Genomic DNA, 18,085 nt, shown 5'->3' on the forward strand with positions numbered 1-18,085 from the left:
GATTACATGAACAGGGTGTTTCACCCTTTTTTTGACAAATTTGTGGTGGTTTTCATAGATGACATCTTGGTTTACTCTAAGATGGTAAGGGAGCATGAGGAACACTTGAGGATTGTGTTGCAAATCCTAAAGGAGCAAAAGTTGTATGCCAAGTTGTCGAAGTGTGAGTTCTGGAAGGAGAAGGTAAAGTTCTTAGGCCACGTGGTGAGCAAAGGAGGAATAGCTGTAGATCCTTCTAAGGTAGAAGCAGTAATAGAATGGGAAAGACCGACAACGGTGATGGAAGTCAGAAGCTTTTTGGGTTTAGCCGGATATTACCGAAGATTTATCGAAGGATTCTCCCGGATTGCGCTACCGATGACGAAATCAATGAGGAGAGAGGTGCCATTTATGTGGATGTCGGAGTGTGAAAAGAGTTTCCAGACTTTGAAGCAGAAGTTAACTTCAGCACCTATTTTAATCTTGCCGGAACCGCACGAACCATTCGAAGTGTGTTGTGATGTGTCACTGAAAGGTTTGGGTTGCGTGTTAATGCAACACCAGAATGTGGTAGCTTACGCATCGTGTCAGCTAAGACCGTATAAGGTGAATTACCCCACTCATGACTTGGAATTAGCGGATTGTGTTTGCATTAAAGATTTGGAGACACCAGTTGTACGGAGTAAAGTTTATCGTCTTTTATAATCATAAGAGTCTCAAGTACATCTTTGATCAGAAAGAGCTTAATATGTGATGACTTGCACCATTTACCCTTTTTACCTATGCAAAAGGACCATAAAAAGAGCACATATTCATTGTTTCAATGCAATTTCATGAGCTAAATGATAAGTATTATGATACATTGCTTGGAATGAGTTTGTGCTGATTTTCAGGTGAAAAGTGCAACAAAAAGGGAAGAAAACAACAAAACAGAGTTGGGCGTGTGAAACTGGCATGCTACTTAGAGCGAACGCCATGAAAGTGTATGGGCGTGGCACGCTAGGAGCTGGGCGTGGCACGCTAGTACAAGTTTCCAGAGAGCAATGCTTGAAGCCACAAGAGGGGCGTGGCACACCAGGATGGGAATGGCACGCCAGCACCATCAACTACTACGGGCATGCCAGTTGAAACATGGGGCATGGCACGCCAGTTCATCAATCCAAAGGTCCAAGCTCTTGGGCGTGCCACTTGGTGTCGAAGGCGTGGCACGCCAAGCTTAAAGAGGGCCATCATCACTTGGGCGTGCCACTTGAGCTGCACGGCGTGGCACGCCAGTACAAATTTCCAGAGGTGAGATTGAAGGTCCAAACACATGGGCGTGCCACTTGAGATCGAAGGTGTAGCACGCCAAGACCTCATCCTCACTTGGGCGTGCCACTTGAAGACCCAGGCGTAGCACGCCAAGCTTCAAAGAAGGCCAAGTAAAGCAGGGCGTGCTACTTAATATCGAAGGCGTGGTGATGCACAAAAACTTGTCTCTCAACAAATTTCCCTTTGGCAAGTATACCAAATTGTCGTCAAGTAAAAACTCACAATAGAGTGAGGTCAAATCCCACAGGGATTGATTGGTCAAACAACTTTAATTAGAGGAATGTTCTAGTTGAGCTAAGCAAAGTTGTGTTGAGAATTTCAGAAAGTTAAATGGCGGGAAAGATAAATGACAAGGAATGTAAATGCTGAAAGTAAATGGCGGAATATAAATTGCAGAAAAGTAAATTGCAGAATCTTAAATGGGAATTTGGGGAAGTGAGCATCAAAATAAATAGCAGAAATTAAAGAGAATGGGTAAGATCCGAAATGGGGGATTCATTGGGCTTAGGGGATGTTGCATTCTCCGGATCAAATTCATCTCCATCTCTTCCTTAATCAATGCATTCATTGATCTCCTTGGCAATCTTATGTGATTGGATCCCAATTCCTTGGCAACCTAATCTCTCTAAACTTGAAAAATTGCCAAATTCCTTGATTTAGTTGCTCATGGGAAGAGATGAAGTATGGTCACTGATTATACCACATGCATTCCCAAATCAAAATATTGGAAGGATTAAATGTCATAATATCCATCCAAACCCCAATTTGGTCCAGCATGAGAAAGTATTTCTAGCATGATCTCCTCATTCCTCTTCCAAGGTTCCGAGGAGATCCAGTTATGCAGAGTTTGTTTCCAAGATAACTAACCAATTGAATGAAGATTGAAAGCTTTCTAGTAAAATCAAGAGAAAAGAGAGAGGAAGAAGAATGAAAACTAAAATTGGTCCATCAAATTACAATAGAGCTCCCTAACCCAATGAAAAGGGGTTTAGTTGTTCATAGCTTTGGGAATGGAAATCAAAAATGAAGAATGCATTCTAAAGTAAACTAAATTGCAGAGAAAGTAAATACAGAGTATTTACTAGTCTTGGATCCTCAGATCCAAATTCCAATCTCTCCTCAGATCCAAATTTCAATCTCCCTTTTCTAGTTCAAAACTACTCCTATATATACTACTCCTCTGCTCCTCTATCAGCTCTGCAAGTCTTGGATATGGGCCTTTGATCTTCAGTTGAAGCAGTTACAGACTTTGGTGTGCTTAGCTTTGCTTGCAGAAAGAAGTTGAGTCAGGCATGGTTTACAGTTAGTCAAGGAGTCAGTGGTGTTAACGTTAAGTGTAGATTCTGGCTCAAAGACGTTAGTGACACTAACTTTGCCACTAACGTCCCTAACCCAATTGAGCTACGTTAACTCTAACGTTAGTGGCAGTAATGTGACCACCAACGTAGCCTTTCTAATCTTCGATAGAGTCATTGGTGCTGACTTTGCCAATAACGCTACACCATTTCCCCTTCTCCCACATTAATGGTCCACTAACGTGGCCATTAACATAGGCATGCCATGTCACGAAGGCGTCATTGATAATAACTTTGTCAATGATGTTGCAAAAACTCTTTCTCTTCCACGTTAGTGCTCACGTTAATGGCATTAATGTGGCCACTAACGTGGGTATACTGGCCATTTCTAACATCAGTGACAAAGTCAGTGTCACTGACGTTGGCTTCATATACCCCTTGCTCCATGTTACCTCTTACGTTAGTGGCATTAACGTGGCCACTAACGTAGGTAAGCTTAGCCTAGTCCAACGTCAGTGACAAAGTTAGTGTCACTGACGTTGGTGATCCTTTGTTGCCCCACGTTGGAGCTCACGTTAATGGCATTAACGTAGCTCTTAACGTGGTTAATTGTGGCCTTTGCAACGTTAGTGGTGTTAACTTTACCACTAACGTTTGGAGATTTTTCTTTCTTTCACGTTAGTCCCTAAGTTAGTGCAACTAACGTAACAATTAACGTGGGCTGAGATGGCACTTGAAGGCGTCAATGGTATTAGCTTTACCACTGATGTTGCGAGCTTTGCTCCCTTTCCACGTTAGTGACCATGTTAGTGGTGCTAATATGGCTACTAACATGGTTCTTCCATGCTTCATTTGTCCTGAAATCAAACAAGTAAAGTGCATCAAAGCTTTGTTCTAGACTATGAGATCCTGCATCATCTAAATTAGCATTCAATTCGTGCATTATTCTCATGAAAACATATAAAGTTTGCAATGTTTGCTTGAATTAAGATGTAATGCATGTTCACCCAAAAAACTTGCTTATTACCTAAGAAAATACATGAAACTTCCTAAAATATGTAAAGAAAAGGCTAGTGAAACTGGCCAAGATGCCCTGGCATCACAACACCAAACTTAAAGCTTGCTTGTCCCCAAGCAAGTACTAAAACATAAGAAGAAAGGATGAATGTACAAGATAACAAGTCCTTGTTTATGGAAGTTAAGTCCTTGGCTCATGGGGGTTCATACATGGCAACTTAGGTTCATGCCCTTGCTGGTTTCTAGGTTCTTATCATGTCTTTGAACATTTACTTGGTTGCATTCTATGAGATTCTTATTCACTTGATCCCTTTTTCTTTTCTGTAAGAGCTTGTTGTTTTCTTAGGCTAGGTGCTCTGTGTTGAGGCAACTCTTTATAATAAGCTTTCAGCCAGCACTCCCGAACCAGTTGGTTCAAGATACTAGGTGTTGGAACACCCCTAAGGACCTACTCCCTCAAGTCTCTCCTCCACATATACACACCACAAGCATATGGTTTTCTATTTTCTTTCTTGAGACCTTGGTGTCCAGCACCTCTTTGGGTGACTAAATGCTTTTTAGCAAGGTTGCTCTTGACAGTGGATTTTCAATTGATAATTCTGGGTTAGTTAACCCATGTCACTAAGTGATGAAGCACTCCTAAGAACTTATTCATCCAAGCAGATCATTTGCACAAAAGCACCACAGACACATGCCTCAAGGTTCAAACCTTTGGTGCCTAGCCTTATTTCATGTTCTTTTCTTTCCTGTCTCTTCTTTCCTTATTTTTCATACTCTATCATTTGTTTCTTATTGGGATCTGTTATTTAGCTAGTTTCACAGGATGCATTTTCAAGCCTATAATTCAAAACACATAATTGTCCTTATACCTCATTGCTGAACCAACTTAGCTAATCAATTACCACCACAAACATTGAGACTTTTACTTTTATAACATGGACTCCACTCTTGTTTTTTCATAACATTGTCCTTTATTTATCATAAGGGACAAGCATACATTAAGTAAGATAGAGCAGGGAACTGGCTAGTAAACACTTATTGAGCATTAAAGACAGTACACAGACAGAATTCATAATGATAATAAACTAGCTCTAGTAGGGGTACATGCAAACTTCCAATTAGAGCCTTTCTAGGCGTGAATGGTTGAGGAATGATACAACCTCTTGGTGTCTGCTCGTTTCCGCCTTGGTCCTTGTATCTCTTCCCCCCCTTTGTTTTGGGTGATGGTGTGTTCTATCCTCCAAGTGGTTGATTGGCTTCCTGCAACACATTTGTTTGAAGTTACTTGTTTCCCCAAGCACTTGAAAGATAGTTAGCATGCATGTATGCTTGTGATTTCCTGAACTTAGGTTGGTGCGTGAACACCAAACTTAGTTCCTTTCCTAATGCAGTAGATGGAGAACATGCAAGAAACCTCATGTGATTTTATTAAGAAAACAACTATGAACTAGAACTAAACATATGTCAAGTATATTCTCTGATTGTTTGGAGTCAGTGACATGTCATCGAAGGGCTATAATGTGTCCTCAGACAAAGTATTTGGTGGAACACCAAACTTAGGATTATACATTCACCCTTGGATTGTTTTGGTGTGTAACACCAAACTTAGCTCCCCATAATGCAGGGAAATCTACTTATACCTTTTATTGAAACAGCTTATGAAAAGAAACTACCTTAAGTTGGGTTGCCTCCCAACAAAGCACTCTTTTAGCGTCGATAGCTCGACGGTTGCTCCATTAGTTGAGCCTGTACTTCATTTTGGGGTCGTCCCCCATACTGCCCAGGTAGTGCTTGAGCCTTTGTCCATTTACAGTGAACGTCCGCTGATGCATGAAAACTTGTCTCTCAACAAATTTTCCTTCAGCAAGTATACCAAATTGTCGTCAAGTAAAACTCACAATAGAGTGAGGTCGAATCCCACAAGGATTGATTGGTCAAACAACTTTAGTTAGAAGAATATGCTAGTTGAGCTAAACAGAAATTAGATTGAGAACTTGCAGAAATTTAAATGACTGGAAAGTAAATAACAGAAATTAAAGTGCAGAATCTTAAATGGGGATTTGGGGTAATGAGCATGAAAATAAATGGCAGAAAGTAAAGAGAATGGGTAAGATCAGAAATGGGGTAATCATTGGGTTCAGGAGATATTCCATTCTCCGGATCAAGTTCATTCTCATCTCTTCCTCAATCAATGCATTCATTGATCTCCTTGGCAATCTTAAGTGATTGGATCCCAATTCATTGGCAATCCAATCTCTCAAAGCTTGAACAATTGCCCAATTCCTTGATTTAATTGCTCATGGGAAGAGATGAAGTGTGGTCACTGATTATACCACATGTATTTCCAAATCAAAGTGTTGGGAGGATTACATGTCATTATATCCACCCAAACCCCAATTTGGTCCAACATGAGAAAGCATTTCTAGCATGATCTCCTCATCCCTTTTCCAAGGCTCAAAGGAGATCCAATTATGGAGAGTTTCTTTTCCAAGACAACTAACCAATTGAATTAAGATCGAAAGCTTTCTAGTAAGATCAAGCGAAAAGAAAGAAGAAGAAGAATGAAAACTATAATTGATCCATAAAATTACAACAGAGATCCCTAACCCAATGAAAGGGGTTTAGTTGTTCATAGCTCTAGAAATGAAAAATGGCAGAAAAGAAGAATCCATGCTAAAAGTGCAGAAAAGTAAATCTATATAGAGAGTAGTTCCCAAAAGTGCCCAGCTTCTCTATAGTTCAAAACTACTCCTATATATACTACTCCTCTTGATCTTCTAGTGAGTTCTTCAAGTCTTGGATGTGGGCTCTGGATCTTGAGTTGAAGCAGTTCTCATCTTTAGTGGGCCCAATTTGCAGAGAAATATGAATTAGGCTTGGGTATTTAATGAGATTAACGTTGAGTGCCATTGTGGGTTCGAGAACATTAGTGGCATTCACTTTTTCCACTAACGTTCCACCCTTATGTACCCACGTCAACTCCAACGTTAGTGGTCTTAACGTGACCACTAACGTTGCCTTCTCAATTTTTGGCCAACGTTATTGGGACTCACTTTTCCCAATAACGTTGGCTTATACCCCTTCGTGAACGTTATTGGGAATCACTTTTCCCATTAACGTTGCTTGGTGCCTTTTGTTCCTACGTTAGAGTTCACGTTAGTGTAGCTAACGTGACTCTTAACGTGGGTCTGTCTCACCTTCGAGAGCGTTAGTGACACTCACCTTTGTCACTAACACTCCAAATGCCCAAATTTTGTATGTTAGAACTCACGTTAACTAAGTTAACGTGGCTCTTAACGTAGTTGTGATGCCATCTTCCAACGTTAGTGACAAAAGTGAGTGTCACTAACGTTGACTCTTTGATCTCAACTCCACGTTAACTTTCACGTTAATGGTCTTAACTTGAAAGTTAACGTAGGCAATGCTAGTTGGTCCAACGTTAGTGACAAAAGTGAGTGTCACTAATGTTGGCTTTTGTTTCTTCTTCCACGTTAGAGTTCACGTTAACTAAGTTAACGTGACCCTTAACGTGGATCATTGCCAAGTTCTCCAACATTAGTGGTGTTCATTTTTACCACTAACGTTAGAGGAAAACGTTATTGAAGTTCACGTTTTCTCTTAACGTTGGAGTTTTTTACCATTCCACGTTAGTGTTCACATTAACTAGGTTAACGTGAATACTAACGTGGTTCTTCCTTGCTTCCTTTGCCCTGAAATCAAGCAATTAAAGTACATCAAAGCTCTAGCCAAAGTTATGAGATTATGCATCATCAATTTACCATGCAATTCTAGCAAAATTCTCATGAAATCATGCAAAGTTCACAATAGTTGCTTGAATCAAGGTGTAAGTGTAATTTCATCCAAAACTTGCCTTATTCACTAAGAAAATGCATGAAACTACCCTAAAACAGTAAAGAAAAGGTCAGTAAAACTGGCCTAGATGCGCTGGCATCACAACACCAAACTTAAAGCTTGCTTGTCCCTAAGCAAGTGCTGAAGCATAAGAAGGATGAAATGAAAGAACAAGAAGATAAAATAGAAGTAGACTTCCTGGTTTATGGGGTTTCATGCATAGCAACTTAGGTTCCTCCCCTTTAGGTTTCAAGCCTTTATCAACTCCTTGGTCACTTTTGGGCGACTCTTTATGATAAGCTTTCAGCCAACACTCCCAAACCAGTTGGTTTAAGGTGCTAGGTGTTAAGACACCCCTAAGGACTTACTTCCTCAAGTTTCTTTCCCTCATACATACACACCACAGGCACATGGTTTGTTATTTTTCCTTTCTTGAGACCTTGGTGTCCAGCACCTCTTTGGGTTACTAAGTGTCCTATAGCAAAGGTTACTCTTGATAGTGGACTTTCAGCTGATAATCCCGGATTAGTTAATCCAAGTTACCAAGTGATAAGGCACCCCTAAGAGCTTATTCATCCAAGTATATCCCTTGTACATAAACACCGCAGACACATGCCTCAATTTTGAAACCCTTGGTGCCTAGCATTGTTTCTTATTGTATTTCTTTCTTTTTCACTTTTATTGCTCTTCTCTTTTCTTATTGGGATCTTATTGTTTAGTTAGTCTTAAAGGATGTGTCTCAAACATAGGACTTAGGATAGATAGTTGCTTTCTTTCCTTATTTGGTGATCCAACTTAGCTTACTAATCATCCTACCACAAACATTCAGAATGCACTTCATAAAATAACTCCACTCTTGTTTTTTTCATAACATTTTCTTTTTGATTAACTTAAAGAGACAAGCATACAAGTAAGAAAGATGAAAGTGAAAACTCAAGACATTAAGCTAGCACATTTAACCTAAGCAACAAAACTTAAATGCAGAATTGAAAGTCCTAAACTACTCATGGAAGCATGTTCTATTTCATACATGATTTTCCTTATTTAAAGCTTTGAAAAAGGTAAACTAAGAGGGAACTTCACCACCTTTCACTTTTTGGCATGCTCATGTTCTTCTGCTTCCTTGCCCTCTTTAAGTTTACTTTGTCCGCTTGTGCTTCCTCTCATCCGATTCATTCTGGCTATCTTCCAATCCTTCAGTGCCTTCCTTACTGATTCATGACTTTGTTCTACCTTTCGCGCTCCACTCTTGCTAACTCATCCTTTACATCTTCATATTTTGTTATCCCAGGATGCAAAACAGGTAGTTGTCCGACTAAGTACCCAAGCCTGGCTTGGGTATTCACATGATACCCAGTCTCACTCATGTAGACACCTTCCGAAAATGCTCTGTATTCGTCGAAAAGATCTGCTTGTTCTCTCTGTTTCCAATGCATCTCATGGATGTGTGCACCTTGATGTGCTTGGATGTTGGTTAGCCTTTGGATGGCTTCTTGTTGTTGATCTTGCTTCTGATTCAGGTTATGGAATGATTCACTCCATTGTCTCCCTTGTTCTATTTGCTGGTCCATCAATTGTTTTTGCCATTCCTCTTGCTGATTCATCCATCTAGAGAGTGATCTTTCTTGGCGGTCTATTAATTGCATTTGAAACTCCCTTTGTGCCCCTTGATTTTCCATGCATTGCCTAGATAAGGTATCAATAGCCTCTTGCAATTGGTGCATGCTTAAGGTGGCTAAGGTTTGCTCCTGTGGATGTTGTTCTTCTTCAGCTTGATGGGCTGGCCTTTTTCGTACCCTTCGTGGAGGTAGTGGAGCTGCAGCAGCATGCATCCGATGATAAGTGATTGGAATACCAACCTTTATCCACTCGGGGTTTTCATCCTCAAATATCACCCTAGCCAGTTTGCACAGATGAAAAATAGTGCTGGGGTAACCCAACTTTCCTCCATAATCGCTTTTCTCAGCAAGCTTCCGAATGCCTTGGGCTATGAATTCATGAGCCTTAATCTCTCCTCCCTTCATTAGACATTGCACTATCGTTGCTCTCTTGAGGTTTACCTCTGAGTTGTTTTCGGTTGGGAGGATGGATCTCCTTACAATTTCAAACCAACCTTTAGCCTCAGGAAGGAGATCTCCTCTTTTTATAAATTTGGGCTTCCTCTTGGGGCCTCTTTCCCAATCTGCTCCTTGCACACATATATCCTGTATAATCTGGTCATAATTGGGGTTTTTGTCCATTCTCGAGTGATAGCTCTCCTCTTCAAAGGGTATGCTTCTCAATTTCAACACTCTTATCATAGTCATGGGACTAAAATCCACTATGACCCCTCTCACAAAACTTGCGTATGAGTCATCCGCCTTGTCTTGTCTAACTGCATTTGCATAAAACTCTCTTACTAGAGTTGCATTCACCCTTATGATCGGATCGGTGAGGAGCTCCCATCGGCGTTGTTCCACCTTCTTTGTTATTTCTGGACACTCGGATTTTGTGACTTGAAAGCCTAGTTCATAAATGATTTCTTTCTCAGTCATCCACCCATACTAGAGTGCATGATGAAAGGTTCTAAATTGCCCTTCATCAAAAGGAGGATGCTCTATGGGTTCCTTCCCTTTTTGTCTCTTGGAGCTTGATGATGCCATGCAAGATTGTTGATGTGTTGGCTATTCTCAAGATGGCTAGGAGGGTGTATGTGAAGCCTTTGGTGGAGGATGATGTGTGTATGCCCGAAAGAAGGGAGTGGGAAGGGTGAGAATTTGAAGTGTGTACGGAGAGGTTGTGTGAAGGGGTTTATATAGAAAGATGGCAATTGATTGAAGGGTGTGGATTGATGGTGTTGTTTGATAGTGGACGGTTGGGGTTTTAGGATTGATTGAGCACAAGGATCACCTCCTTTATGGGGGTCTTGGTTCGGTCCTCAAAATTATCCATTCCCAATGTTGCATGGCAACACTTCCAAGGACATTCCCCATGAAGACAAGTGTGAAATTCCCTTGGTGTAGTGGCCGAATCTCCCTTCTTTAATTGCCCTATCAAGTACCATCAATGTCCTTTTTTATTCCCTATACACGACGAAAAAGTGCAATCGGTTATTTGAAATTTTTGGTGGGAAAAAGTGTGAACTAAAAAAAAATTTCTTTTTCTTTTATTTTTACATGACTAAATGGTTTCCATGAATACAGATCAATCAACCATTAAGCTTCCCATGCATGCACGTTGGTACACCAAACTTGTTTGTGATCACATGGTGCAACAAGTTTGGGGAATAAATTCTCCTCACAAGGTGTGTCCAAACCTCACTTGGTGTGCTTTGAACACCAAACTTATCATGTACTATACGTTGCATGTAGATGGGCTTTATATTAGTTGTCAAAATTGATTTAAAATTCCATGGAAATTGCCTTATTACTATTATTAGAAATTTAAGAGCGAGGATATAGAACATGGGTTGCTTCCCATGAAGCACTTCTTTATTGTTTGTCCACCCTTCAATGGACTTTTTCTGGCTAGTAGCTCCTTTATATACTTGATGTAGAAAGGCATTTGCTGGAGGGCTTTAATGAATGGTATATTTACATCAAGAGATGCAAACATATCAAGGAACCTTGAATACATTCTCTCTGCTACACCACCTTTAAGCCTGTGGGGAAAAGGTGCATATGGGTTCAATACCTCCTTCTTCTTTAGCTCTTCCTTGGATGTAGGTTGAGTTGTATAGCTTCCTTCCTCTTGGCTTTCCTTTTGATTATTTTGGAGGTGTTCTACTCCATTCATACTCCCCTCATCACTTGTGGTTATCATTTTGCATTTTTCCCATCTCACTTTCTTTGTTTCTCCTCTTAGATTCTTCTCTGTATCACTGGGGAATCCATCGGTGGGTTTGGGAATTTGTTGAGATAGATACCCTACATGGGACTCCAATCTCTTGATGTTTTCTCCTTGGTTCTTGATATTGGCTCGCACTTCTTCCTTAAACACTTTGTTGTCTTGGACTTCTCTGCATAAGTTTTCAAGTAGAGCCTCAATCTTTGAGAGCCTATCATCTGTTAATGATGGTGGGTTGAGATTAGGTGGTTGATAAGATTGGTTAGATGGATGTTGGTAAGATCTCTGTGAGGTGTGTTGATGAGTTGCATTGTTGTTGGAGTTGAGGTTGTGGCGTCTCTGATCTTGCCCTTGGTCTTGTTGGTTTCCCCATCCAAAGTTGGGGTGATTTCTCCATCCAGAGTTGTAAGTTTTGGAGTATGGATCATGGACTTGTCTAGGTGAGTTTCCAACATAGTTGTTTTGCTCCCAGTCACCTTCTTCTCCTATGTTTACTCCTTCTTGAGATGACGATAAGGTGATGGCTGCTGCAACTTGGTCCTCCTCCACCTTCTTGGTAAGATCTGCTAGCTGCTTGGTGATCATCTTATTTTGAGCTAACAATGCATCCATGTGGTTCAGCTCCATTACTCCTCTGGTGTTACTTCTTTCGGAGGCATAGAAGTAGTCATTTTCAGCAACTGTTTCAATGGCATCTATGGCTTCTTCAATGGTTTTCTTCTTGTTTAGAAAGCCTCCTGATGAATGATCCACGGCCTTCTTTGACTCATAGGACAGACCTTCATAGATGATGTGAAGTTGAACCCATTCATTGAACATATCTGGTGGGCATCTTCTTGTTAGGTCTTTGAACCTCTCCCATGCTTCATAAAGAGTCTCACCATCTTGTTGCCTGAAAGTTTTCACCTCAGCTCTGAGCCTGTTGATCCTTTGAGGAGGATAAAATCTTGCCAAAAACTTGTTCACCACATCTTTCCAATTTGTTAAGCTCTCCTTTGGGAAGGATTCAAGCCATTTGGATGCCTTGTCCCTGAGTGAAAAAGGGAACAAGAGCAACCTATAAACATTTGGATGGACTCCATTGGACTTTACAGTGTCACAAATCCTTAGAAAGGTGGTTAGATGTTGATTAGGGTCTTCTTGAGCACTTCCTCCAAATGAACAATTGTTCTGAACAAGAGTGATGAGCTGGGATTTTAGTTCGAAATTGTTGGCATGTATGGTGGGCTTCTGAATGCTACTTCCACAGTTTCCCGGATTAGGATTGATATAGGAGCCTAGAACTCTCCTTTCTTGCCCAGCACGGTTTGCATGGTCTTCTCTAGCATGGTTGTGAGTTTCTTCTTCATGATTGTTCTCCAAATTTTCTTCCATATTGGGTTCAGAGTATTCTTCCTCTTCTTCCTCAGCACCAATAATTCTTTTCCCTCTTGCTTCCCTTCTTAGTCTCCAAAGGGTCCTTTCAGGTTCTGAATCGAAGGATGTTGAAACTCCTTCTCTTCTCCCTGTCATACAACAGACAGATTGTACAACAGGAGATAAAATGAAGAAACTATTCTTGTTAAAGTAATTGTTAGTGTGAGTGATGCAAATTATCAAACAGTTAGTGGGTTAGTGAGCAGAATTGTAATCAAAGAAAGAAAGAACGAAAGATAAAGAGGGTGAAGGGGGTGAGGAAGAAATTAAAACAAACTAAAAGAAATTGACTGAATCAAATAAAAAAAAAGAAAAATGCTCAATCTAGTGATCTTCAAACTTAATCATTGTTGATTCAAAATCAATCCCCGGCAACGGTGCTATAAACTTGATGCATGAAAACTTGTCTCTCAACAAATTTTCCTTCGCCAAGTATACCGAATTGTCGTCAAGTAAAACTCACAATAGAGTGAGGTCGAAGCCCACAAGGATTGATTGGTCAAGCAACTTTAGTTAGAAGAATATGCTAGTTGAGCTAAACAGAAATTAGATTGAGAACTTGCAGAAATTTAAATAACTGGAAAGTAAATAACAGAAATTAAAGTGCAGAATCTTAAATGGGGATTTGGGGTAATGAGCATGAAAATAAATGGCAAAAAGTAAAGAGAACGGGTAAGACCAGAAATGGGGTAATCATTGGGTTTAGGAGATATTGCATTCTCTGGATCAAGTTCATTCTCATCTCTTCCTCAATCAATGCATTCATTGATCTCCTTGGCAATCTTAAGTGATTGGATTCCTTGGCAATCCAATCTCTCTAAGCTTGAACAATTGCCCAATTCCTTAATTGCTCATGGGAAGAGATGAAGTGTGGTCACTGATTATACCACATGTATTTCCAAATCAAAGTGTTGGGAGGATTACATGTCACTATATCCGCCCAAACCCCAATTTGGTCCAACATGAGAAAGCATTTCTAGCATGATCTCCTTATTCCTTTTCCAAGGCTCAAAGGAGATCCAATTATGGAGAGTTTCTTTTCCAAGACAACTAACCAATTGAATTAAGATCGAAAGCTTTCTAGTAAGATCAAGAGAAAAGAAAGAAGAAGAAGAATGAAAACTATAATTGATCCATCAAATTAAAACAGAGCTCCCTAACCCAATAAAAGGGGTTTAGTTGTTCATAGCTCTAGAAATGAAAAATGGCAGAAAAGAAGAATCCATGCTAAAAGTGCAGAAAAGTAAATCTATATAGAGAGTAGTTCCCAAAAGTGCCCAGCTTCTCTATAGTTCAAAACTACTCCTATATATACTACTCCTCTTGATCTTCTAATGAGTTCTTCAAGTCTTAGATGTGGGCTCTGGATCTTGAGTTGAATCAGTTCTCATCTTTAGTGGGCCCAGCTTACAGAGAAATATGAATTAGGCTGGGTATTTAGTGAGATTAACGTTGAGTGCCATTGTGGGTTCGAGAACGTTAGTGGCATTCACTTTTTCCACTAACGTTCCACCCTTATGTACCCACGTTAACTCCAACGTTAGTGGAATTAACGTGACCACTAACGTTGCCTTCTCAATTTTTGGTCAACGTTATTGGGACTCACTTTTCCCAATAACGTTGGCTTATACCCCTTCGCGAACATTATTGGGAATCACTTTTCCCATTAATATTGCTTGGTGCCTTTTGTTGCTACGTTAGAGTTCACGTTAGTGTAGCTAACGTGACTCTTAACGTGGGTGTGTCTCACCTTCGAAAGCGTTAGTGACACTCACCTTTGTCACTAACGTGGCTCTTAACGTAGTAGTGATGCCATCTTCAACGTTAGTGACAAAAGTGAGTGTTACTAACGTTGGCTCTTTGATCTCAACTCCACGTTAACTTTCACGTTAATGGTCTTAACGTGAAAGTTAACATAGGCAATGCTAGTTGGTCCAACGTTAGTGACAAAAGTGAGTGTCACTAATGTTGGCTTTTGTTTTCCTCTTCCACGTTAGAAATCACGTTAACTAAATTAACGTGACTCTTAACGTGGATCATTGCCAAGTTCTCCAATGTTAGTGGTGTTCACTTTTACCACTAACGTTGGAGGAAAACGTTATTGTTGTTCACATTTTCTCTTAACGTTGGAGTTTTTTACCATTCCACAATAGTGTTCACGTTAACTAGGTTAACGTGAATACTAACGTGGTTCTTCCTTGCTTCCTTTGCCCTGAAATCAAGCAATTAAAGTGCATCAAAGCTCTAGCCAAAGTCATGAAATTATGCATCATCAATTTATCATGCAATTCTAGCAAAATTCTCATGAAATCATGCAAAGTTCACAATAGTTGCTTGAATCAAGGTGTAAGTGTAATTTCATCCAAAACTTGCCTTATTCACTAAGAAAATGCATGAAACTACCCTAAAACAGTAAAGAAAAGGTCAGTGAAACTGGCCTAGATGCCCTGGCATCATCCGCTTTGAGCCTGATGAGCGGATAATTTATACGCTTTTTGGCATTGTTTTTAGGTAGTTTTTTGTAGGATATAGCTACTTTTTAGTATATTTTTATTAGTTTTTATGCAAAATTCACATTTCTGGACTTTACTATGAGCTTGTGTATTTTTCTGTAATTTCAGGTATTTTCTGGCTGAAATTGAGGGACCTGAGCAAAAATCTGATTCAGAGGCTGACAAAGGACAACTGATGCTGTTGGATTCTGACCTCCCTGCACTCAAAATGGATTTTCTGGAGCTAAAGAACTTCAAATGACGCGCTCTTAATTTCGTTGGAAAGTAGACATTCAGGGCTTTCCAGCAATATATAATAGTCTATACTTTATTTGAGTTTACACGACGAAAACTGGCGTTCAACGCCAGCTCCATGCTGCATTCTGGAGTAAAACGCCAGAAACACGTCACAAACCAGAGTTAAACGCCAAAAACACGTTACAACTTGACGTTTAACCCCAAGAGAAGCCTCTGCACGTGTAAAGCTCAACCTCATCCTAAGCACACACCAAAGTGCACCCCAGAAGTGAATTTCTGCACTTAGACTTATTTCTGTAAACCCTAGTAACTAGTTTAGTATAAATAGAACTTTTTACTATTGTACTAGGGGTCTTTTTTCCTATTTTCGAATTCATATGCCATTTAGGGGGGCTGGCCATTCAGCCATGCCTAGACCTTGTTCTTATGTATTTTCAACGGTGGAGTTTCTGCACACCATAGATTAAGGGTATGGAGCTCTGCTGTTCCTCGAGTATTAATGCAAAGTACTATTGTTCTTCTATTCAATTCACGCTTATTCTTATTCTAAGATATCCATTCGCACTCAAGAACTTGATGAATGTGATGATTATGTGACGCTCATCACCATTCTCACTTATGAACGTGTGCCTGACAACCACTTTCGTTCTACAGGCAAATAAGCTTGAATGAATATCTCTTGGATTCCTTAATTAGAATCTTCGTGGTATAAGCTAGAATCCATTGGCAGCATTCTTTAGAATGCGAAAAGTCTAAACCTTGTCTGTGGTATTCCAAGTAGGATTCAAGGATTGAATGACTGTGACGAGTTTCAAACTCGCAACTGTAGGGCGTGGTGACAGATGCAAAAGGATAGTAAATCCTATTCTTGCATGATCGAAAACTGACAGATGATTAGCCGTGCGGTGACAGCGCACCTGGACCATTTTCACTGAGAGGACGGACGGTAGCCATTGACAATGGTGATCCCCAATATACAGCTTGCCATGGAAAGGAGTAAGAATGATTGGATGAAAGCAGTAGGAAAGCAGAGATTCAGAAGGAACACAGTATCTTCATGCGCTTATCTGAAATTCCCACCATTGAATTACATAAATATCTCTATCTTTATTTTATGCTTTATTTATCTTTATATTCAAAAACCATTATAACCACTAGAATCTGCCTGACTGAGATTTACAAGATGACCATAGCTTACTTCATACCGACAATCTCTGTGGGATCGACCCTTACTCACGTAAGGTTTATTACTTGGACGACCCAGTGCACTTGCTGGTTAGTTGTGCGAAGTTGTGAAGAAAGTGCTGAGATTATAAACGCGCATACCAAGTTGAGCGCCATTGTTAGAGATCACAATTTCATGCACCAAGTTTTTGGTGCCGTTGCCGGGGATTATTTGAGTTTGGACAACTGACGGTTCATCTTGTTGCTCAGATTAAGTAATTTTCGTCTTGTTTCAACCTTTATTTTATTTTTAAAAAGTTTTCAAAAATCTTTCAAATTTTTTTTCTTTCTTGTTTTTCAAAATTTATTTTCAAAAAATCCAAAAAAATAAAATAAAATAAAATAAAATCATAAAAATAAAAAATATTGTGTTTCTTGTTTGAGTCTAGTGTCAATTTTTAAGTTTGGTGTCTTGCATGTTTTAATTTTTCTAAAATATTTTCGAAAACTCATGCATGTGTTTTTCATGATCTTCAAGTTGTTCTTGAAGATTTTCTTTGATTGATCTTCATATTTTCTTGTTTTGTGTCTTTTGTTGTTTTTCATATGCATTTTTCGTTTGTTAGTGTCTAAGCATTAAAAATTTCTAAGTTTGGTGTCTTGCATATTTTCTTTTCTTGAAAATTTTTCAAAAATAAGTTCTTGATGTTCATCATGATCTTCAAAGTGTTCTTGCATGCATCATTGGGTCATCTTTGTGTTTTTCTCTCTCCTTATTAAAAATTCAAAAAAAATATCTTTTCCTTATTTCTCTCATAAATTTCGAAATCTTTGGGTTGACTTAGTCTAAAAATTTTAAAATAAGTTATTTCTTGTTAGTCAAGTCAAGATTTCAATTTCAAAAATCCTATCTTTTCAAAATCTTTTTCTTTCTTTTATTATTTTCAAAAATTTTAAAAATTGATTTCAAAATCTTTTTCTTAATTTCATTTCAAAATTTCGAAAACATTACTAACAACTAATGTGATTAATTAAAAAATTTGAAGTTTGTTACTTTCTTGTTAAGAAAGGTTCAATCTTTAAATTCTAGAATCATATCTTTTAGTTTCTTGTTAGTCAAGTAATCAATTTTAATTTTAAAAATCAAATCTCTTTAACTTCCTCTTCAAATCTTTTTCAAAATAAATTTCAATCATATCTTTTCAAACATATCATTTTCAAATCATATCTTTTTCAAAAATTTGATTTCAAAAATCCTTTTTCTAACTTATTATCTTTTCAAAATTGATTTTCAAATCTTTTCCAACTAACTAATTGACTTTTTGTTTGTTTCTTATCTTTTTCAAAACCACCTAACTACTTTTCTATCTCTAATTTTCGAAAATCACTAACCATTTTTCAAAAATAATTTTCGAAAACTCCTCTCTCTCATCTCCTTCTATTTATTTATTCTTTTACTAACACTTCTCTTCATCT

General features: G+C 39.0%; 1 non-coding gene across 1 annotated transcript; it reads left to right on the top strand.

Moving 5' to 3' along the window:
* Positions 1-12,093: 12,093 nt before the first annotated feature.
* On the top strand, positions 12,094-12,200 carry LOC127740206 (small nucleolar RNA R71). The gene has a single exon (XR_008000887.1). It is a non-coding gene; the product is annotated as a small nucleolar RNA R71 (small nucleolar RNA).
* The last annotated feature ends 5,885 nt before the right edge of the window (positions 12,201-18,085 follow it).

This window comes from Arachis duranensis, chromosome 6 (genome assembly GCF_000817695.3).
Source record: "Arachis duranensis cultivar V14167 chromosome 6, aradu.V14167.gnm2.J7QH, whole genome shotgun sequence".
In the NCBI taxonomy this organism is placed as follows: Eukaryota; Viridiplantae; Streptophyta; class Magnoliopsida; order Fabales; family Fabaceae; genus Arachis; species Arachis duranensis.